We start from the raw sequence: 23,256 nt of genomic DNA on the forward strand, positions 1-23,256 counted from the left end.
GATATGAGAGACAGCAAATCCAGTTCCCTCTCCAGCAGGATGTGCTGAACCATCACCGCAGTTATTATCCATTGACTTGTATGTACTGGACCCCAGCTGATGTGGTTTTCCACATTGAAGCTTTTTAGTTTTTCAGTGTGAAGGAATGTTGGAGCTTCATGTGTATTTTAACAGGGTATTTGATTGATGTTTCTTTTACTTATAAAAATTCTCTTTATTGTTGCAATGTTGCTTTTATGCAGTCATAAAATTCCTTCTAACCCTGCCCTGTGTTTGGAACTTCCACATCTTTTTGTCACTCACGGTAGGCATTTTTCTTTGTGCAGTTATATGGTAGCTATGTAACCAGTCACCAAGTGTAATCGTCTAAAACCTTACATGTAGGATTGAACTGCAAGGTAGGGTCTGCTTAAAATGTAACCGCATTTTTGTTGAATTTAGAACAATACTTGGGGGAAATTTGTGTTAGTCCATTTTCTGTTGCTGATAACACAATAACACAGATTCAATAAGGTATTTGTAAAAGAGGTTCACTTTGGGTCACAACTCTTACAGCGCAAGATTGATGGTCTTCATTGGGTGATGTCTTTTTTGCTAACAGAGTACCAGCATAGTGCAGGGCATTGCTAGGCAAGAGATAGAGAACATGCATGCATATCACCTCTGGTTTCTCTCCCTTTCCTTGTAAAGCCACAAATATTCCTGGGAGCCTGTTTCTGATGACCTTATCTAACCCTTTTTTAAAAAGTTTATTTGTTTTACATGGAAAGGCAGAGTTACAGAGAGCAGAACTCAGACAGATCTTCTATCTGCTGGTTTAGTCCCCAAATGGCTACAATGGCTAGAATTGGGCTGGTCTGAAGCTGGGAACACGAAGCTTCTTCCAGGTCTCCCATGTGGGTGCAGGGGCCCAAAGACTCGGGCCATCCTCAACTGCTTTCCTAGGCCATAATAGGGAGCTGGAGATAGAGCAGCTAAGACACGAACCAGAATCCTATCCCTCACAGTGGGGATTATATGCTGCGCACCAAGACTTGGGGAACACACCAATCTTTATCAGTTTTTACTGAAGCTTGAGAAAGCTCATATCTACACCTCCCTAGCAAAGTTCATGACACTCATGGGCTGCATAATCACTAAGGCCCCTTATAGAGACCTGGGATTTCAGAATGCACAGCATGAAAGAAATATAAATGATGGCAGAAATTGAAGGCACCTTTGATTACTTGTGAAAAAAAGCTAATTATTCCCATGTCAGAGAGTCCTAATGACCCTCTGGATTTACAAGAACAGGGTTGAATATGTACTTCTAATATCGTATTGTTGAAACGCCTAATTCAGTCATACATTTCAGTGGAGGATATTACATGCACTTCCTACAGTTATCATGGAATTCAAGAGAAAAGTACAAATGGAACAGAAAGGATTTTGTTTTCATTCATTTATTTATTAAGCAATTGTTAACACCTTCTATTATGGGCATTGTGTTGGTTGCTGAAACTTACAAGTTCTCTGGTCCTTCAAAGTGTCAATTTCACAAAGGAGATAATATAAGAAACATAATTACCATTTGTTGTAGTAAAGACTGACAAGGAATAATTGGTATTGTGTCATATTGTATTAAGAAGTCTGTGAAGGAGAATCAATTGCATGTAGACCATTTCATTTCTCAATGTAGATGGCATGTAAGTTAAATCCTAATAAAAGTAGAGTTCAACAGGTAGTCCCAGAAAATTCAAAGGAGTTACAGGGATGTGAATTGGTGAGGCTAGAAACCATGATTTTGCTGAAATGAAATGAGACTGAAACCTGCACAAAAGCAGAACAGAATCCTTTGATGGGAGGGGACTAAGGTGGGCAAGACAAAGAGATTATAGGAAGGTAGAATGGAGGTGATGTCTTCTAGTGTGACACCAGTGCATGGAAGGAGATTAGAAGGGAGGTGATATTAGGGAGGGTTGGGAGTGGACAGCTAGAGTCAAACCAGCTTCACGGTTGTTACAGATGGTGACACTGTCTCAGTACCTCAGCAGGGTTCTGCTTCCTGGCATCAGCTGTGGGCATTTGTAGGTTTCCAAGGGCACTGCTTCATGTCACTAGGAGCTTTATGTAGCAGCGTTGAAGCAAAGCAAGCTGCTAGAAGGGGAGTGCGGTTATGGTTAGAGTTCTAGTTTAGCATGCACATAAAATTTCGACTTTCTAAACTGTGTTAAGGAACATGGCAGTAGTCAAACACATTTTTGTATGGTCACATAATGATTTGTGCTCTTTTGTAACTCCAGTGACCAGCATTACTTTTACATTGCATTTTTTTGGGCATTTTTAAAATGCCAGTATATATATCCCACTTGGTAGTTGTTAGAGATTCCAATCAGAGCCTGACAAACTTTCTACATTGCATTATCTGCACCTTTCTGCATCATATTCTATATTTATATTTTTCAGAATTCAACAAAATGACAGACTCATATTTAACTTGTGATTGATTCAACCCTCAAATTTGTCTCTGTCAGTTAATGTTTAAATCTATAGATTTACGATTTCTGCTTTTTCTTTCTAAATAAATCTACCCTTACTGATTTCTTTTCACATTAATGTGACTTTAAAAATCAGTTATAGGAAACGAAGCTACTTTGACTCTAACTTTACCCTGTGCATTTCTGACATGTATTTCTGATTAACTTTCCTCTGCAACATGACAAAGTATGTCTCTGAAAGTTATTGAATTGCAAAGTGTAGGAAGGAGGTCCAAGAAGTCAATATTTAATGAAGATTTGACTTAGCATTGAAACCTACATTTTAAAGAAAACTAAGTCTGCAGTTTCAGGGAACAGTGATTCTTCCGGCCTTCACTCTCCATTTGCCTAAATAAGAAATTTTCTGAAAAGAACAAACATCTATTTCAATATTCCTACAGCACCCAATATGTTAACAGTGGTGAATATTGTGGACTGATGAGTTTACATTTAACTGGAAGAGAATTCATGAGAATCTCTGAGGAACTCTGACTTCATGATTTGTTCCTCTCTGATGGGAAGAGGTTTCTGGCTGGCAAAATTATATGAATATCATCAAGGAGATCCTCTCATAAGCAAATACAATTAATGTCTGGAGTCTGGCAGTTGAGACCCTTGTGCTCAAAGAAATGAGTATGGATCTGAAACTAGTCATCAGGAATGAGCATAAATGAAACTGAAAGAAAAGGCCTATTCTTGTTTTCTATACATCTCACTTTTTAAAAGAGTATCAACAAATTAGCCAGTCTTGACTTTAAATGTTAGTTATCTGGGGGACTGTCCAAATTATGCATCTTCAGGTTCCCAAGTTGCATGGTTTTACTCATTATCTAGCATCACTCCCTGATTAATCCTTTATTAAGGTAGTGGCGTTTAAATTCCACCTCGCTTTGTCTACCTTTCCTGGTTATATCCATTAAATTGAAGAGACTTAGACTAGAGCACCTGATATAGAAGAAAGTAAAATGTAATTCTACCCCATTTCCTGGACTCTTTTCAGTAGACTTAAAACTGCATTCCCTTGGTCTGGAAAGGCATTCATCAGCAGGATGGTGATAGATCAGTCAAAGGACTAGAAAATTAATCCCAAACATATGCTTACGAACAGGTGACTGATTCAATCTTTCATAAATGAAGAATGGCCAGTATTAATGGAACTGTAATTTTGCTCCTCCAACATGGCAAAGCTCTTTTAAAAAGTGAATCTTCTTGGGGCTTGCATTGTGGTATAGCAGTAAAGCCTCCATTGCCTGCAATACCAGCATCCCATGTGGGTAACACTTCACATCCTCACTGCTCCATTTCTGTTGCAACTCCTTGCTAATGCCCTGGGAAAAGCTGCAAATGTAACTGAAGTGCATGGGCCCCTGCCACATAGGATGAAACTCCTGACTCCTAGCTTCTGCCTGGATCAATCCTGTCCATTGTGGCCATGTGAAAATGTGCTAGTGGATGGAAGATTCTTTCCTTCCCTGCCCCGCCAATTTTTCTCTTTCTCTCTGTCTGTCTCTCTTTTTGTCTCTCACCTCACTATCTGTTATTCTTTTATGTAAATAAATAACTTATATTTAAAAGTGTGCTTCCTTATGTCCCGATTGATTATTCTACTCTAAGTTCAGAATTGGCCATAAATCCACACCATGCTTTTAGATAGACAAGGAACCTCTATCTGGTCCAAAAAATATTTACCATTACAAACTTACTGATGAACTAGAAAGATCTTTGAAGATAAAGTAGTCAAACCCATTTGTGTTATAGATCAGAAATTGGAACAGAAATGGTCAGGCTATTTTTCTGTTTCATTGAAATCCATAATAATCTCTTATTTCTAGAGTGGCTGATCTATTAGACCTAATAGAGGTCTATTCAAACTTTTTATACTTAGACACATCTGGGTGTAGGATTATATGAGATCAAAGTGGAGCTTACACAGAGCTGGTTGGACATCTCTGATCTTCCTTGAACTCATAAGGAAATGTATTGCATCCCCTCAAGGGAATTTATAGTCCATCCCAAATCCCTGGTACAATATGGTCTCCAACAGCAGTTTTAAATTATTGAAAATAAGTAACAACACATGTACTGAAGAGAAAATCTCCTCACAAATTTGACAGTAACACAATCCCACTAGTGTTTTTAGCTATCATTTGTGGTAATGCTAATAATAATTTCAGGACTTGCTGTGGGGTGGGCTGGTTGCCTGTTTTTATACAGGCCTGTTTCTGCAACTTTGCCTGGTTAAAAATATTAGTATCTTGTGATACGAAAATTATATAAAATTTAAATTTTGGTGTCCAGTTTTATTGGATCACAATCATGCCTTTCCATTTATATATGTTTACTTTTGTCCTACAGCAAGACAGTTGAATAGTTGCTACAGAGTCTACAGTATTTACTGGCTGCTGCTGTGCAGGAAAAGCTTGCTAAGTTTTACATATGTAAACTTGCTTATTCCTGGCAACAGTTATACAATATGTGCATTAATTGCTCTGTTTCTACAGGTAAGTAAGCGAAGGCTTAGAAATTATGAAAATTGACTGTCATAATGCAAGTGAGATGACCCCATGAGGAGAGTAACCCAGGTTGATCTGGTGTGGAGTTGCTAAATTATACCATCTGTAGACTAACAATTTCCTGTATCTGTACAACTGTGTAGCAGCCTTCTGCATTGTTTCCTAATTTTTCCATTTCTACTAAATTAAAGAGTCAGCTAATACTCATTGTTGTACTTGAATGCTGAGCATAATAGATCACGATTTTATAAGACTTTTCCTTAATTGAATAATCTGTCAAACTCTGCAGTCGACTAACTCTTTGCTGTGATATGTGAGAGAATGCAAACGTACCATGCCCCCTCCCACCAAATCTGTAGGTACATATATGATGAACTTCATGAATCAATGCTGAGTAAACTGAATGCTGACAAATGTATATTGACGCTGAAAAGAGATTGAGTCACAGGAGGATTATATCATGAATTATATTAAGTGCCAGAACCTTGTTCTTTTTCAACTGAGTAGCAACAGTGATCATGTCTCTGTTTTTGATTGTAATAATCAGCTGAAAAAATCATCACATGATTTCACTTGTGTTAGACACATAGAAGGAGAAAGTGCTTGAGAAACACCATTCAAATTTGTAATTCAACTTTTATCCATAATTGTTCATAGTGCAAAAAATGCAACAAAACAATTAAAAATCATTATATTTTGCATTTCCAATTGGAGCATTTCAAGATGTTCAGTAAACAACCCAAAGGAACATGAGAGCCCATTAAATACCTGTAACTGGTAGTGTATCCACATGTACATCCTGCTCCATATGCTGTTAAAATGTCTTCAACGAAACTGGAAATAGAACCTCTATCCAGCCCCTCATTTCCTTCTGACTTGCAAGTCTTTCAGTTAGCAAAGAAAGAAAATGGTAAGATTAGCTTGATTTTTTTTTTGAACTATGCTTTTAAATTTATAGAAAAAGTAAGTGAATACGCATGCACTTAGATTGGATTATCTGTTTTAACCATAGGCCTCCCTTGTTTGCAAGTAACTGAAAATATCACTAGCTTGAATGAAAAGGGACACGTTACTGTAAGCAGAGATGTGATCCAAGATATCTCATGGCATCCAAAAGCAATTAATGTGATGTGGCATCACAAAAGATAGAGGAGGGCTGGGAATGCTTGGAAGCTTGGAAGCTATTTTATTCAACTGTTCCTCACTCTGTCAGGCCAGATGGTCTCCTGTTTGATTCTTTGTAGAGTCTGCTTTAGGCTTGTCTATCTGCAAACCAGCTTTTTCTGAGTCTCCATTCACACATTGGGATATAGTCTTCCTACAGCTTACCAGAGACTAAGCAGTGTCCCAGTTCTCACTTTCTGGGAGAAAGAATCTGTTTGGCTTACTTTAGATCAGGTGTGACTGTAGGGCCAATCAGATATGTCCACAGATATAAGCCCTAGAGTTTAAAAACAGCCAGAAGGGCCCACTCTTTTTCTGTTGGAAGTTTTCAGGTAAAAGTAAGAATTATTTGCTATTCCCAGTGTAAGACCAAAAATAAACAGACTACTTAGTATTAGCTTTACCTTTCTTGCTTACTTTAGAAAAGCTTGCTGATGATATTTTTAGGTTTTGGTAGATTTTGTTTATTTCCCAGAAGTGCTATGGCCACTTGGGATGTTGGCATATATGTCCAGGATGTCGAAGATTCTGGAGAAGGGTAGTAGTGACAGGTGTGCAGTAATATCGAGGCATTTAATGCCTTTGAATTGTATTCTTAGAAGTTACTATAATTGTGTATTTTGTGGTACAAATATCAACCAGAATTTGTAACTCCTATTTTCAGCAAGTTAGGTTTCAATCCACTTGATATTTTTCTACAGCAGGGTGGATAAGGAGGCGACTGGAAGGACCCAAGAAGCTAAGTGCATTTCAGTTTGGCTGTGGTCACTGGCCTCTCATGGCTTGCCTCTCTGTAGGGTCCCTGCATGCTGTGATCTGCATCACCCCATCTGTAACTGCAGTATTACATGGTGGCAAACCATGGATCGCCGTAGACAGAACAGGTACATGATCAACATCCTTGAACCATTTTTAGCTGAACACATTTTATTCCGTTCTTTGTCCCCAAGTGTGAGACTGTCTGCAGTGTCAAATCGGTGCGTGGTGCTCTCTGAAAGTGTCAGCAGTGCAGCTAGTGTTTCTGCTGTAGCTTGTCAGATAATTTGGGATTCTGCTGCATACATAATGGCATGTCTCGGAGAAAAAGTCCTCCTACACAAAAATAATTTTTGTTCTTAATTTCATAGGCAGTTTTTATTTTGAGAAGATCTTATCTTAGACATTGAATTTTTGGGTTAGAAACCTTTTGGGTCATTGCTTTTGTGTGTACGTATGTGTGTGTGCGGCAAAGCACAAATGCATATGGTGTGGAGGGGGAGGTGTTAAAATGAAAATTGACTTATAATTTGGTTTTTATTAAATAAAACTTAACAAATCTTAAAGATAATGCTTACAGTTGAATATACTGAAAGTAGAGTAGTTCAGTAAAGTAATGAATCTTAAAAAGTGTTGGTGTGCTTTAAGAAAAAGCAATGCTATAAAGACAAGAAGACCTCTAACTTGATTTTTTTTAGGAAATTCCTCACCAAAACTTCAAGTTCATTTGGTCTGAAAAATGACAATTGTGTCTGATTTTGCAAACTGCTTGGTTATACTGTTTTTTGTTTGTCTGGCCCAATTCTGTGTAACATCATGATGGTGAAACACCTAAATTCAGCAGGTTCTTTCTGCCTTTCTATCTGATTTAAAGTGGCAGGTGACAGTTTCCATTTTGTAAGATGTGATTAAGAGCCTCCAAGTTTGAGGACACCTGCGTCATTAAAATTGTTAGGAAGAACAAAGTAAATAGTTATTGAAGAAAGCTCCTTCCCAGTGAATTTTGAGTTTCCTGTGCTTTGGAGACAGTTATTTTCCCTAGGCAACAATGATATCTACACACTGAGGAACTGTTGTCTCCTGGAAGTTGCTGGGAAGTGTGAGTAATCTTTGTCAAGCATCTCACGCTCAGGCTGAGTTTGTACCATATGATGCCTTTCTTTCCTCGCCTCTTTCAGTGAAGTGTCTTCCCTGATTTATTGAGTGATAAATTTCCATGAAGGTTTCTAGAATATCATTTCAGTAAATTCAAAATTCACGAAAGAAAAGACTTTCAGTTGAATGAAACAGTGCTACTAAAGCTTTTTCATCAATTGCTTATTGGTTGCACCACATTTTCATTATAGAAAACAACCCTCAGTAGGAGAGAGGCATTGGTTCCAGGACCTCCTGAGGATACCATACACGGTGGATGCTGAAGTTCCTTATATAAAACAATGTAGTATTGTGTACTCTAAGTCACCATTATATTATTTACAATACTTGGTACAATGTAAATTTTACATAAATAGTAGTTTTAGTGTTTTGTTTGGAAGATCATGACAAAAGTCTGTGCATGTCAGTTAAGGTACAATTTTATTACAGAAATAATTTTAGAAGTCAATTAGTTGAATTTGTGAATGTAAACCTGTAGATGTGGAAGGCTGAGTGTTCATGTTTTTAGAATTACCCTGTAAGCAAGTACCTACTATGCGCTAAGGCTTGTGCTTGGCTTCACAGGGCATGGAAAGGAAGACGAAGAATGGCATAGTCTTTGTAAACATTCTTCTTGCTTTTTATGCAGTATTAGGGTCTAGGAGTTTTTGTAGAAGTGTTGTACAGAGAAGTGATGTGAGTGTGTTAGTTGCAGCTGGGTTATTCTTTCTATTCACTCAGTTGGCTTCACTCAGTTCTGTAAGCTTTTCTACATGATCAGAATATGATATTTGTCCAGCTTGTAAAAACTAGTGATGACATACCTAAATCACTTAATTCATTTATTTTTTATTCTGATCAGAAAACTAAGTAGACATTTTAATTGCAGAAATTTCTGCAAATACAGGAAAAATGCAAAGAAGAAAATAAAACTGATTTATAACCTGCATCATGTCAGAGGATTCTAAGATACTAAGCAAGGAATATAATACCTTCAATTCATATTTATATTTCAAAATAAAAGCCATGCTAAATGTAAAAATGTAAAGGCAAGTTCTGATTTTATATATGCTGACTAATTCATTGTTTTTAATTTTTTCATCATGAATTTTTGTTTCTGTACTGTTGGTGCCCAAGCCACTTATTTAGCAGTCTTGTACTAACTTTCCCACCTATAACGCAAAGACAGTTGAGTGATTTCTGGATATAGAAAGGTTGATATTAATAGAAGCAAATTTATTCATAAATTCTTTTGCATCTGTTTATTCATTGGAAAGCCCTTTCTCAGCCTGTAATTTTGTATTAAAACAGGTTTTCTTATAGGCTTTAAAAAGTTACTGTTTAAACTGCTTGTATATTTTCTGAATGATGTGGGCATTCTCTATTTTCCTAATACAGATACTTAGTGTTATTGTAGTAGTGTGCTCATTTCTTGAGTTTAGGAACTGAGGGAATTATTTTAAAAAAGGAAAACAAACAAAGAAAAGTAAACTTGGAGCAAGCTTTGGTTCAGCAGGTAGGCTGCTGCTTGGAAGCCTGCTTCTTCAACTTCCTGCTTATGGCACCTTGGGAAGCAGAAGTGGTTCAAGGACCCGAGTCTCTTCAAACAACACAGGGGACCCAGGCTTAAACCCCGGCTCCTGGCTTTGACCTGGAGCCAACTCAGGCATTTGTGGCATTTGAGGAATCAAACAGTGGATAGAACCATCTTCTTATCTCTCTCATTCTGTGGGCTCTTTAATAATATGAAATGTGATGGTGCAGTGGGTTAAGCTGCCATTTGGTGCATCTATGGCCCTTATGGAATGCTGGGAATCAAGTCCTGACTTATCTTTGCTTCCAGTTCAGCTTCATGTTAATATGCATCTTGGGAGTTTTCAAACAATAGCTCACTACTGAGTCCCTTCTATGTACATGGGAGATCTGAACTAAGTTCTTGGCTACTGATTTTGATTCTACCTCATGCTGGCTGTTGTAGGCAGCTGGGAAATGAACCAGTGGACGCAGCTGTCTCTCCATCACACCCCCCCACACACACACACATACACACACACACACGCATACTTTCCTCCCCTTGTGTTGAAAAAAAAAACTTCAAAAATTTATTTATAAAAATTGTTCTCAAATCTGTGTATTCAATAGGTGCGCATTATTCACCATATTTCCTTCTTTTCACTTTCCTCTCCACATGATCCCCTCAATCAGCTGGAAAACACATAATCTACCTTTTGTGTACTCAGCAAGGCAGATGTAAAGATCTTGTCACAGGAAAAAAAAAACAAGTAAGGAAATTTTGAGTGATATGATATGCTTTTCTGACTAGACAGAGTTTTGGCTTTTGAAATAGTCATTATTTTTCTTTGAGAGATATTTTTAATCAAAAGGCTTACAATTATTTTTAATGCTATGAAGAGACAATCTGAAATGAAAGGTTTTTCAAGGGAGAATGGTGCAGAGAGAAATTCAATTTCTTACTTGGAGATTAACTGATAGTCTTCCTGGGGTCATCAGTATCTCTGAAGAGTATTTTAGTTCCATTAGCTTCACCCCTCTACAATCTCATAAGAAAGATGGGGATTTTGCAGATGGCATTGGGCCATGCTTCATTTCTGCTCAAATCACACAATAATGATGCCACTTATTCATCCATAAAAGCTTGTGGAAGTGCACTGAACATCTGCACATAATGCCGCCATTCATGCAAAGAAAGCCAAGGACACTGTTTATCACAAGGGATCTATCTGCAAGCTCTCTCTTCCTGCTCCGTTGGCCTCAGAAGTTTCAACGGCCCTGCAAGAGAGAAGTGCCAGCAGCCCATTAGCCCAATGAGCCAATCCATAGAAACTTGCTCTCTGCCCTCATGGATGCCTGCGATGAGCTGGGGCACAGCCAAAATGCATTTAGTTTGGGGAGGAAACTGCAGCTTATTTCTTCCTTAGCTCCTCCCACTCACTCCCAAGCTACTGATTGGTCATATGGCTTCTTACGGTAATGTGTATGCTAAACTGTATGGTTTCTTTAGCTTCAAACAAAGCAAATTTGAATTTGTTGGAATTACAGTACTTTCTTAAATGTGTTATAGAAGTACCCATTCAGTGCAAAGCTTTTTAATACATAGTTTTAAATTTCCAGTCATTGTAAATATTCTCTCATTTGTCCAGGTAGGGGATTTTTTATTGAGCAGCTAGAGTGTTCCAGCTACTACGCATAAAAAAATGAATCAAGGGAGATATTGTTTTATATATTTGATATAATCCAAATGAATTTGATTCAATCATTTGATAAATTTTCTTTATTGGGGCCCAGCGCGGTGGCGCAAGTGGTTAAGGTCCTCGCCTTGCACGCCCGGGATCCCATATGAGCGCTGGTTCTATCCTGGCAGCCCCACTTCCCTTCCAGCTCCCTGCCTGTGGCCCGGGAAAGCAGTCGAGGACTGCACAAAGCTTTGGGACCCTGCACCCGCATGGGAGACCCGGAAGAGGCTCCTGGCTTCGGATCGGCATAGCATTGGCCGTTGCACTCACTTGGGGAGTGAATCATTGCACGGAAGATGTTCCTCTCTGTCTCTCCTCTGTGTATATCCGCCTTTCCAATAAAAAAATAATAATAAAAATAAATTAAAAACAAATTTCTTTATTGTTTCGTTGAGAACAATTCAGCTTTCATCTGTTCATAATTGTACTTTGGGTACTCACCACAAAAATGTATAGAAATTTGAGCATTCTCATTTTTGGCAGTTTTATGTTTTATGATTGCCCATAATTCACTCTTCATTCCATGCTTATTGCAAATATAATAGTGATGCAACGTGTAAATGATTCCAGTGTTAGGAGGAACCCAATTGGGTCTACTGATTTTCCAATTTGCCAAAGCAGATTGCCACATACCTATTCCGTAAGTAGCCCAGTTCTCCAGGAACAGAAACTGATGTTCGGAGAAGTCAAGGTCCCTGCTCCAGGACTTCCATCAGATAAAGTTGGCAGTGGGATTAGAGCTCATTGTGTCCCCCAAAGTCATTTTATCTCATCTATAGAAAAAATTGGACAGTATAGCTGTCTTGTGGAATGCCTGCCCGTTGATGTAGTTAAATAATGAGGCACAGAAACATTTTATCAGAATACTTATGGGATCCCTAAAAATTCAGAAAAATAAAAACTTGCTTGTATTTTCTTGAATAATTTCCGTACCAATAGTTCACATTCCTTAGTTTCAATTTCTGGCAATTAAATTATCATAATGTAAATGTTACTATGAAGTGAATATCAGTTATCAGATCATTGATACATTTTTCATATTAGAAAAAAGTTGTTCATATCAGGACATATTATAGTTTGTAAGTAAAATCTTAAGTGTTCTTTCTCTTCTGATTCATAGAATCACCTGTAAAACAACTTTGATTTTCCAACATTATTTACCTTAAGTTTATTCCTCTTATGAGATATCTAATAGTGTCATTGAATTTACTGTTTTATAAGGTGACCATTTTTTAAATCAGTGAGCTAAAACACTCATTTGTAAAACAAATATTTAGCTTCTGTTGTTTTGCACCGCTGATATTTGCTATAAATCTGTCAAAAAAGTCCAAATATGTTTTTTCATTAGACAGATCAGTTTGGTAAAGGTTTGGCTAAATTCCATTGAATCCTAGCACTCTGATATGGGATATTGGTATTGAAAGCGATGACTTTACCAGCTGTGCAGTGACACCAGCCTCAAAGATCAGTTTTTTATTACTCCAATTATGTGTGCATTCTCAATCTTTATTTTGCCTGTTCAGACTTTTCCCTGATAATGAAACTAATCTTCCATGATATTTCTGTCTCTGCACACAAAATCCAGTTCTCAGTAATAAAATACTTTCTAGCCATGTATATTTTACTGTTGCATGCCTAGAAGGAAACAGAATGCACTAACAGTGAGACCACCTTAATTTGCCTCATAAAACATTTAATTTTCAAATATCAGTGGTATCTCAATGCAAAATAGGATGCATCAGTTCTCCAGGCTGGACCATACCTGAATTTCCTTGCGGTGTGGTGAGTCACTGACATTACTTAGGCTTAGAATTGTCTGAAGAGATGAAGGTGAGTCCAGTGTGTTGGCTTAGTGGCTAAATTTCTCACTTTGAATGTGCCAGGATCCCATGTTGGTATTGGCTTGTATCCCGACTGTTCCACTTCCCTTCCAGCTCTCCCTGTAGGGCAGTAGAGGATGGCCCACGGTCTTGGGATCCTGCATCTGAGTGGGAAACCTAGAGGAAGTTCCTTTCTTCTGACTGGCTCAGTTCTGGCTGTTGCAGCCATTTGGGTAGTGAAACAGCAGAAGGAAGATCTTTGTTTCTCCTTCTCTCTGTTGATTTGACTTTCCAGTAAAAATAAATAAGTCTTTTAAAAATGGGGGGAAAAAGAGATTAAGGTAATTTTCGCTAACCCAGAATAGTCGAAAGGAGCTTCTTTTGAGATTCCTCAAATGTAGATTATTCTTTGGTTAGTAAGATGATGTCGTGGAATGCTTATGCCTAGGCACAGGAAGTCCTGGTAGGCCAGACTCCAGCCCCCATGGGGAGATCATGTCCCTTCATCTCATGCTGGAGAACTCAGTTCTTCCCAGTTATGGGATGGTCATCTCAATTTCTTGCTCTCTGACAGTCCCAGGCCACTTTCAAGATATAGAGACCAACTTTGGTGCTGTTAGCTTCCTTGGACATTTCACTGCATGTGTATTTGGAGTTTTTGCAGGACAATGCCAGCATATCTTTCAGACTTCTCATCCTCTTCTATTGAGCAACATTTGTTTTCAATGTACTGTGTTGACTGTGGTGTGAAGCATTCTGGAAGTATCTATTGAATGCCAGTCATGTCCCAGGCACTGTGCTCATGCTTCAAATACAGCAGACGACAAGTCTCCTGGCTCCTGCATTTCAGGGTAGAGAACAGAGAGACTAGACAGCCTGAAGTCACAACTGTACTCCACCTGCATGCTAGGGAAAAGGATGACACAGGGTGTGAATATTAGAAGTCTGGACTTGAGGGGCATCTGAATATTCTGCCTTCTGTGCCAATGTTTGACATTGGTATGTTGTGATCAGTATTTAAATTGATTGTAGATCCTATATATAAAGCCAAATTGGCTGGACTGTGAAAAGTTTCTCTGCAAGAAGTGGAGCCTCTGACTACTTTCATTTATAGATGTTGCCATATATGTGCTGTCAGCCTGGCCTTATAGAACAGTTTAAGGTTCATACTGAAATAGACCAGGGATGAAATTTCAGCTGTTATTTCAGGAATGGAGAAGAGTGGGTATTCTGGAATTCACTCAGAAGGAACGAATTTAAACTTATATGCTGTGCTAGTGACAGACCAGCTTAGACCTAAGCAGATGGTCACTGGCAACTGCAAGCGGCTACATCCTCAGTTTATGGAATCTGTTGCTTCAATAAATAACAATCTTTAATATTTTCCTTCAGCTGCCTAAACTACTTCTGGAGTTTATTTCTTCATACTTCTCCACAGAAGCTGGCACTTCTGCTCATGTTTTCATTCCTATTAGTAGAAGCTAAAGACCTACATAAAGAATTTCAGATGATACAGTTGTAGTTACTGAACATTCCACAATGGGGAGAGCTTAAAGTGCTGATGGGAGCTTGCCTGGAGTGACGTTTAGCACTTCTGTATGTGTGGTCAGTTAACACCCAATATATCAAGGGAGGGTGATATATTATGTTAATTTTGTGTGTGGAAGTTTCCATTTGTCCTGGAAATATTTACTGAGTGGTAGTTGTATACCCAAAACTATACTCATTTTTCGCAATACAGCAGAGAGCATGACAGGGCTGGATTCTACCTCCAACATACAGAATCAAAAGATTAGGCATATGAGAGAGATCTTGAAGATGGTTTTATGAGTTTTTACTCTGCAAATGTAGACATCAGCTTTGTTTTACAGGAGGTTCAATTTTAGTACAGCAAGGAAGCAAGGGGACCAGCAGTAAAAGGGAAAGGGAAAAGTGACATTAATAACGAACTCAATGTGTGCCAACAGGTACAGTACCTTCCCCTTACTTAAAAATAAGGAGACGTGGAACTGTTTGGGAGAGTAAGATAAACAAACCAAAACCTCAAATCACTGTTCTTGCCAAATTAATGTGATCAAATAGTTTTGTCCAAGGATCAGAGTTAATTATAGGTATGACAATGATTTGAGTCCTCTAAGTCCAAAAAACTTTGGACTGCAGCGTCATGAAATATTTTAATACCCTCTATTCTGTCTCTTGTTGGCATTTTTAGCATACTTATAATTAACTATTCAGAAAAGCCATTTAAAAATGACAACTTTAGTGCTTTCATATAAATTTTATTCTCATTTTCTTAAAGATTTTAGTTCCAATTGGTTCAATCATGCTTTCAGATGTTTTCTATCAGATTTACGTCTCACCTATGCTTACATAAGAGTCAGTGTTCCTGCTGTGTTGCATCCAGCTTCCAAATAAAGGAGTGCTGTTGTGTTATGACAAGGAAATTTGCATTCCAGGGAAGAAATGACTTGGGACTTGAGTCACTGAGTACTTATATTTGACCCCTGAAGATAGAAGCATTGTGCATATTGTGAAACCTTTGTTGTTATTTAGAATTCTTTTTAAAATAAAGGTATACATTTTCAGGTGGAAGTTAGCTATAAAAATCTTTCTTAAGTAAGTTTTCTTTTGGCAGTACTAAGAGAAAATTTGATGGTTTAAGTGCCAATTCCATAACCTGACATAGTAAATTTTCCTTTTTGTCATGGGAAGGTTTTCATGTCTTGGTTGCAAGAATCTAATTTTCTTGATGTTTTGACACAATTATTCTATTTAAAAACCTCTTTTAGATTATATTATTTCAGAACAGAATTGCCACTTTTCTTTTTACATTTTTTGCAATGAATGATGACAATGATTCTTGCATTAATAATGCATTGTGAAGAGTAATTAATTGTGAAAAACTTGAATATGTTTGCAGAGCTAACTAATAAATGCTTACAATAAAGCATAGGAAAAATAAATGATTTGTGGTATTTTAAGAGTGACTTATTATTCTTAATAAATACCTTTGTTTACCAAAATGTGGCTAGAAGTTAGACCCTATTAATAAGTAGATGCCTAAAATGTTTACTTTCTCACTATATTCAAAACACATAAAATGCATACTGACTCTTTGGTCTTGGTCCACTCACATTATATAAAATATATGCTACTATTTATTATGATTATTGTTCCTCCAAGAAACTCAGAATCCTTTAACCAACTTTGTAGTGTTTGTAGGTATTTTATAAAGACTAATGTGCAGTGTAGACTTTATTGAAGAAAGTAATGTTTCATCTCACTGGCCCACTGTTTCATCCCTATTTCAGGAATGACATATAAAAAGCCAAAACATTTTTTCCAACTCATACAAACTAGTCAATAGCTTGACAGTGTAATGTAGACACAGGTGTCTCCTCCCATGTGGGGACAGTTTTACCTCCTAAGTTCCATTTGACAATGTCTGCAGACATATTGGGTTGTTGCAACCATGGAAAGGGTTGTTACTAAGAGCTGGGGTATGAGACAATGATGCTTCACAATGGCCAGCCCTGAACAGGACAGTCTCACACAACACAGGCTTATAGAGGTCAAAATGTACAGAACACTGAGTTTGAAAAACCCTGCTATAGAGATGGAACAGCTGGGCTGAAAGGCAAGAGATGTGAGATAGGATATTTGTCTCTGTTTTTTATGGGCCATTCTGAAAACGGAAAGGAAGAATGAAAAATAGGTTGATTATAAGATTGCACATCTTACATATTTCATGAAATATTGTTTTTAAGATTTATTTGATCAGTAGATATAGATAAGCATTTCTAAATTATCTAGAGGATGGAATTTATTATATAAAATTAATTTTATATAAATAAAATTTATATTTTGAATTTATACTTTATATTTAAAATTATATTGCAAATTGTATTTTGTATAAATTTTAATTATATTAAAATAATATACAATTTTATATATAATTATAAATCAGTCTAGAGGTTGTGTATAATGTAGGCAAATATACCGTGAAGTAGAGATACATCAAGGTATGCATCTCTACTTCTGAATAAAAGATGGAGTCCAAATGAAACTGTAAAAAAACAAAAAAGAAAGAAAAAAAAAGAAAGTGAAACAAAGAGAGGGAGAGACAGAAAGATCTTTCACCTGCTAGTTTATTTTACAGATGGTTGTAATAGCCAGGTCTGGGCCAGGCCTAAGCCAGGAGCTTCATCTATGTTTCCCATGTGGGTGATAGGGGTCCAAACACTTGGGCCAGGAAGCTGGATTATAATGGAGCAACCAGAACATGAACTGGAGCCAATATGGTATGCCAGCATCCCAGGCGATAGCCTTGTTGCTGTACAACTTAGCTGGCCCCAAGAAGTTTTGTAAAAATATTAATTTTAAAATATTATTAACAAGGTTAATAAAATACAAAGAGTTTAAGGAAACAGAAATTTTGAATATGTTTCCTAAATGTTCATGTGTTGGAATCTTGGCTCCCAGATGAGGCTTAAGGATTGGCCTCCTGGTAAAGTGCATTAAGCTGCCATCTGTGATGCTGGAATCTCATGTGAGCTCTGGTTCAAATCCTGGCTGTTCTGCCTCCAATACATTTCCCCACTGATGCACCTGGGAAAATAGTGGAAAATGCCTATGTGCATGGTCCCCTGTCACGCGTGTGAGACAGCTCACTGTAGTATATGGCTCCAGGCATACGTGGTGTCTATTTGAGGAATGAACCAATGGATAAAAAATTCTCTCTCTCTCTCCTCTGAGATTTAATAAATTTTAAAAAGAGCTGAAGCCTTATGGACTTGAGGAGTTACTCCAGTAGCAGCTTAATGCAGCTCATATGGAAGTGAATTAGTTCTGACAGAAGTGGGCTCAATAATAGCTTGTTATCAAAGTGAGATGACTTCATCAGTTCACTCTTCTTCCAGCCATGTCATGAAGTTCAAGACTGTTTGACTTCCCAATCCCCAGAACATAAACTACATAAGTCTCTATTTTTGTAAAATATATTCTGTAGGCTGGTGTTATGTAACAGCAACTGAAAATGAACTAATGCAGAGAAGATCAGAAGGAAAAAAATCTTTTGTTTTCATGTTTCAATATGATTAGAAATGATATTCTACAACTTGCAACATTTTTTTTCCAGAAGGGAAGAAGCAGCAGCAGGAGGCAGGAGAAAAGGAAAGGACAAAGATAAAGAAATGTGATTTTAAAAATTAAACAATACTTCTATTTTTACCTTTTAATAAGCTTAAAGTAACCATCATTTTATATATTTTCTCCTGAACTTGCAAATATTCCAGGAGACAGAATGTAGGGGCAATAATTGGGGGAAATAAAATAAAATAAATGGAAGAATAAAAATCCTTCTGAGTACACAACTGCGAGGGTCTTTGTGATGGCAGCAGCAGGAAGGACCAGGAAATGTCTGTCCCTTCCTTCCGGTTTGTGGAATTCTGTCCTGATTGGAGTCCTGGCTGAGATGCTGTGCTAAGAGGGCATCTCTCTTGGTGAGCAGGCCCTTCCTGTGTAATTCCGGAGTTCTGCTGCTTCTGTGTTCTTTTAACAGTACGAACTTGATATGATGACTTCTTGCTAATCGCTTAACCTCTGTGGGGCAAGGATATGCATCCCTTTATTTGCTTTCTATAATTCAATGGCAATGGTGAGATGCAGGTGTCACTAGCTAACATCATCCACGTGTAATGTGCTCAGCCACCAAGATGAAAACCAAGGCTGCTGTTACAAACCATTAAGCATGCTGCTTGGATATCCACTCTTTTATGTTACCACAGCAGGAACTGCAAGTTTTGCAAGCATCTTTAGCCAGCACCAGCTTTCTCTGGTGGTTACTTGGAATTTGGATAGATGGTATTTTTTTTCCTTTTTGAGCAATTTATTCATTCTTGCAGTGGTGGTCATGAAAATAGGTCAGATTCCCCTTCTTAAATATTAATAACATCACTGGGAAAACATGGCAACTATTTCCTTGCTTGCTGCAGTTCAATGAAGAGTTGTTCAGTGAGGACCCCAGTGTTCTTGCCTTATGAATGGACGTGATTGTGAGTAAGCCATCTCCTCCTAAGGCGAGACGTGACACTGGGAACAAAGACTGGTTTTTAGGCTGCTGTGATGAGCTCACTCCAGGGCCCGAGTGGGGACTTTGAAGCTCATTCAGGTGCCAGCATTCTGTGTAGATGACATTCTCAGGGAGCTTGGGAGACTGGGCAGCAGGCCTTTAAACACTGACTGTGGGTCAGATGGGGTGAGATGCCACAATTCCTACTTAGTCTGAATTCTTCCCAGAGATGGCATATTTCCTTTACCCTGATTAAAGGGAACCACAGTATTTTCATTTCAGCCAAACCAATATGGGCTTGCAAAAAGTAAATTTACATAATTATTTTCTGGGTGATGCATGCAAGAAAGTTCATTTCTCCCTCCCAGTTCCAAAGTAATTTTCATGAGGCTACCATAATGTTTAGGAAAAACACAACCAAGAAAGCAATTTGGTACAGCTAGAAGTGGGGAAAATCTCATGGAATCTGTTTGTGATTCATGTTATATTATAATCACATAGCCATTCTCCTCATTGAATTGACAGATTCCACTCTTTTATCATCCATTAGTCATAGGTTTTACATTAGCATTGTGACATATCCACCACCTGTTTGTGGACTGAAGTGAAATTAAATGACATTAGTTCCTGTTGCACTTACATAGAGAACTTCGAATTCCACTCTGCATTGTATGTGTGTAGTTTGTGACACACTGTTTTGTGTGTCATACAAATTCAGAACAAGGGATGTCTATAGTATAAATATAAGAAAAGTATTCTGGGGTAGTCCAAATCTTCTGCCACTAGACAGTGAAGGAAGATACTGCCTTTGAGTCAAACTTAGGCTAGAATCAAAGTTTATTAGCTAAGCTATGTTAGGTAATCTTGTTTATTTCTGAGTTTTATTTTCCTTGTGAAATGGGTCTTCTAATATTTTGAAGGTACATAAGCAGTATCCAAGAAACTATTCTATACAAAGTACACTCTGAGTGCCTGCTGTCCACTGTTAGGAAGATTTCAAAATGTATATCACAGTGTGAGGGTTCTGAGAATCAGAGAAGATTGTCACTTTTATGTTATGAAATAGAAGGAAATGAATTAAATTAGTCTCAATGGTCTGTGAAAAATCAGTAGAGATCATATGTACCAAAAAATCCACAAAGGACGACAGGGTTGCTAATCACAGGAGCATACCTGAAGGCACAAATTGGCGAACACAGACAATCTTCTGGGAATAGAGTGTGACACTCAGATTTTGAATTCCAAATTCACACATCACTACCCAATTCGATCTCTTTAAAACTCAGTTGTAATCAGGTGTCTTCTCGGGGTGGAGGTGGTTGCAGCTGGAAGCAATGGCAAATTTCTCGTGGACTACAGGAGACTTTAGACGTGAATGGAAGGTGCACTGTGCCGAAGGAAAGAGCTGCAGTCTCTTTCCGAAGAAGAGTCAGGGACGGTGAAGCTGAAGGAAGCAGGATTGGAGCTGTGGGTCCATGCCATGAGCCAAGTGTACAGAGTGGCAAACAGAAAAGAAATGGACTAAGAACAGGCTAGCAGATACCTGGAGTGTTGAAGTACCAGCAGCCATCTGAGGCATACCTGTAGTAGCAAGTGGGTGTATGTCAATTAGATAGATCATCTGTCTGAAAGAGTCAGTACTGGAATGGATATCTGTCTACCAAGCCCTGATCTGAAATTGAAGATTTTCTATGTCCTGGTTGATGCGGGGCTATGTATTTGCTTTTTTGTTTTGTTTTTGCCTCCCCCTATTTCTCTACACTCTTCTGCAAACAGCTGTTCTAGCAGTTTCAAAGTTCACATCTTCTCTTTATATCTGATCTCAACCTTCAAGGATCAGCATGAATAACAAGTCCTTAGTCTCCTAACAGGGAATGATACTTCAAAATTATTTAATTTTATTTTTTTAAAGATTTATTTATTTATTGGAAAGTCAGATATACAGAAAGGAGGAGAGAGAGAGGAAGATCTTCCATCTGATGAATCACTCCCCAAGTGAGTGCAATGGCCGGTGCTATGCCGATCCAAAGCCAGGATCCAGGAACTTCTTCGGGGTATACCACACAGGTGCAGAGTCCGAAAGCTTTGGGCCGTCTGCAACTGCTTTCCCAGGCCACAAAGCAGGGAGCTGGATGGGAAGTGGAGCTGCCGGAATTAGAACTGGTGGCCATATGGGATCCCGGGGTGTTCAAGGAGAGGACTTTAGCCACTAGGACACGCCGGCAGGCCCTCAAAATTATTTTAAAGGCTCCTCCTCAGCCTCTACCCCCCAAGCTCTCTTCCCCGCCACTCCTGTATTATACCAGAAACTCCTAAGAAATGGCACAACAGTAAATCTTTGTGTTTGTCAGTTTCTTTGATTATCTCTCTCTGTACCACAGACGACTAATACTCCAGCAAATATTTTCTGAAATTAATTTGTATGATCTTATGAGTTTCTTGGGAAATGATTTATGAAGTTACCTAATTCTCTAGTACTCTTTTTACTAAAAAAAAATAGCCTATCAATTCTGAGTCATCAATCTGATATTTTGAGGTGTAACTGACTTCCCATATATCTGTTCTTCAGTTTTCCAGCTGTAATAGGAAAAGGTAGTTCTGCTTCTTCAGAGTTCAACTCTCTGTTTGCTGTTGCAAGACTGATGGCAAGATAATGGTTGTTACATCTTGGAGGAGTCCTTTAATATTCAAAAACAAATATTTTCTTCTCTAGAACATTTTTAAGTCAGCCACAGAGAATCAATTGGTACCTGAAGCAGTTATCTCATCCCTGTATTTTTGGCAAGTGTTTTTATAGCTATAGCTATCCCCGGGCAGGTTTCATTTGTTCCATTTCTATCTTTGGGCTAAATGGGCTGTTGAATATTTACTGTATCATGCTAAATACAGAAAACAAAGACATTTATAATGTAGTATTGTTTATTTGCAAAAATGCTAGTTTAACGAAAAAGCTAAGAATTCTGAAGTAGCAAAGCTACTTCATACACTTTAAAATATTATTCTGTCAAACCTAGTTAGTTAGCATATGTGGGAAAAAACAGTTGCATGATTTTTGCCCCTGTCCTTTTAAATTGAATAGAATTCAGTTCATATATCAATGTTTTAGGCCTGAGCTGCAAATAGTCTTTGAGAATTTCTGTTTTTATAAAATGAATCTGGGTCCAATGGATCATGTGAAATTAATGGCAGAACTATTGCCTGCACCAGATCTAGTCGCTAATACTTAATATTGGATTCTTTGCTGGTGTTCTGAGCTCTTCTCGTCTAAGATGTGTTCGTTTTTCAGGTCAGCTATAGCATTTTGGGGGCTAAAAGCCATGGCTTCTAAAAAACAGTTTTAAAATGAAAATGCTCAGAGCCTTTCTTCTCTCCACTCTCCCCCTCACAGTTTCTAACACTGCAACAGCAATAACAACAACAAAATTCCACCTAAAAGTAGGCTTCTTGTAGGGTGAAGATGCAGAGTTGGTTTCCTTTAACCTGTGGTTGGCTCAGGTTACGGAGAAGATTGTGACTGGTGCAGGCCTTCTAGCAGAATACCTCTGCAAAAAATATTTCTTGTTTTCTCCGTGAAATATTGCTGAAAAAGTAATTGTGGTTTCAAGAACCAACCAAGGCAGAAGAGGGGAACTAGGCCAAGTATCTTGAACTCGCTTTAGAATCAACATGAACTGGTGTTATTTAGAATATTGCCCCATGTGGATCCAGACTGAGTGCCATGGCCACATTAGGACTACTCCCTGGAGTCTTTCCTGAGTCATAAGTGGGACTGCTACCAGGGTGTGATCTGGGGTGTGTGGAAGTCAGGGGCCAACAAACCTTGCTGTACTGAGTGCCTTTGTGTCAGTGTTCAGTCTCCTAAGAGTTTCTTTGCAGTGTAGAGGACAAGCTGAGGTAGCAAAGTGCAGCCTCTTTAGGGACCTTTCAGCAATGCTCATTGTTTAATGTGTTAGCAGCGAATGAAATTCCTGAGGAGGGAGTGTCATCTGCTCTTGGACCACCATTCTAAATTATCTGCGGACTGTGATA

At 38.2% G+C, this 23,256-nt stretch overlaps 1 protein-coding gene across 1 annotated transcript in view; it reads left to right on the forward strand.

Annotated features, from left to right (window-relative positions):
* SLC35F1 (solute carrier family 35 member F1) overlaps positions 1 to 23,256 on the forward strand; it is a 398,948-nt gene that overhangs the window by 77,417 nt on the left and 298,275 nt on the right. The gene's annotated exons all lie outside the window — the stretch shown is intronic.

This window comes from Ochotona curzoniae, unplaced genomic scaffold, assembly GCF_017591425.1.
Source record: "Ochotona curzoniae isolate NIBS_2020 unplaced genomic scaffold, NIBS_Ocur_1.0 scaffold_3890, whole genome shotgun sequence".
Lineage (NCBI taxonomy): Eukaryota > Metazoa > Chordata > Mammalia > Lagomorpha > Ochotonidae > Ochotona > Ochotona curzoniae.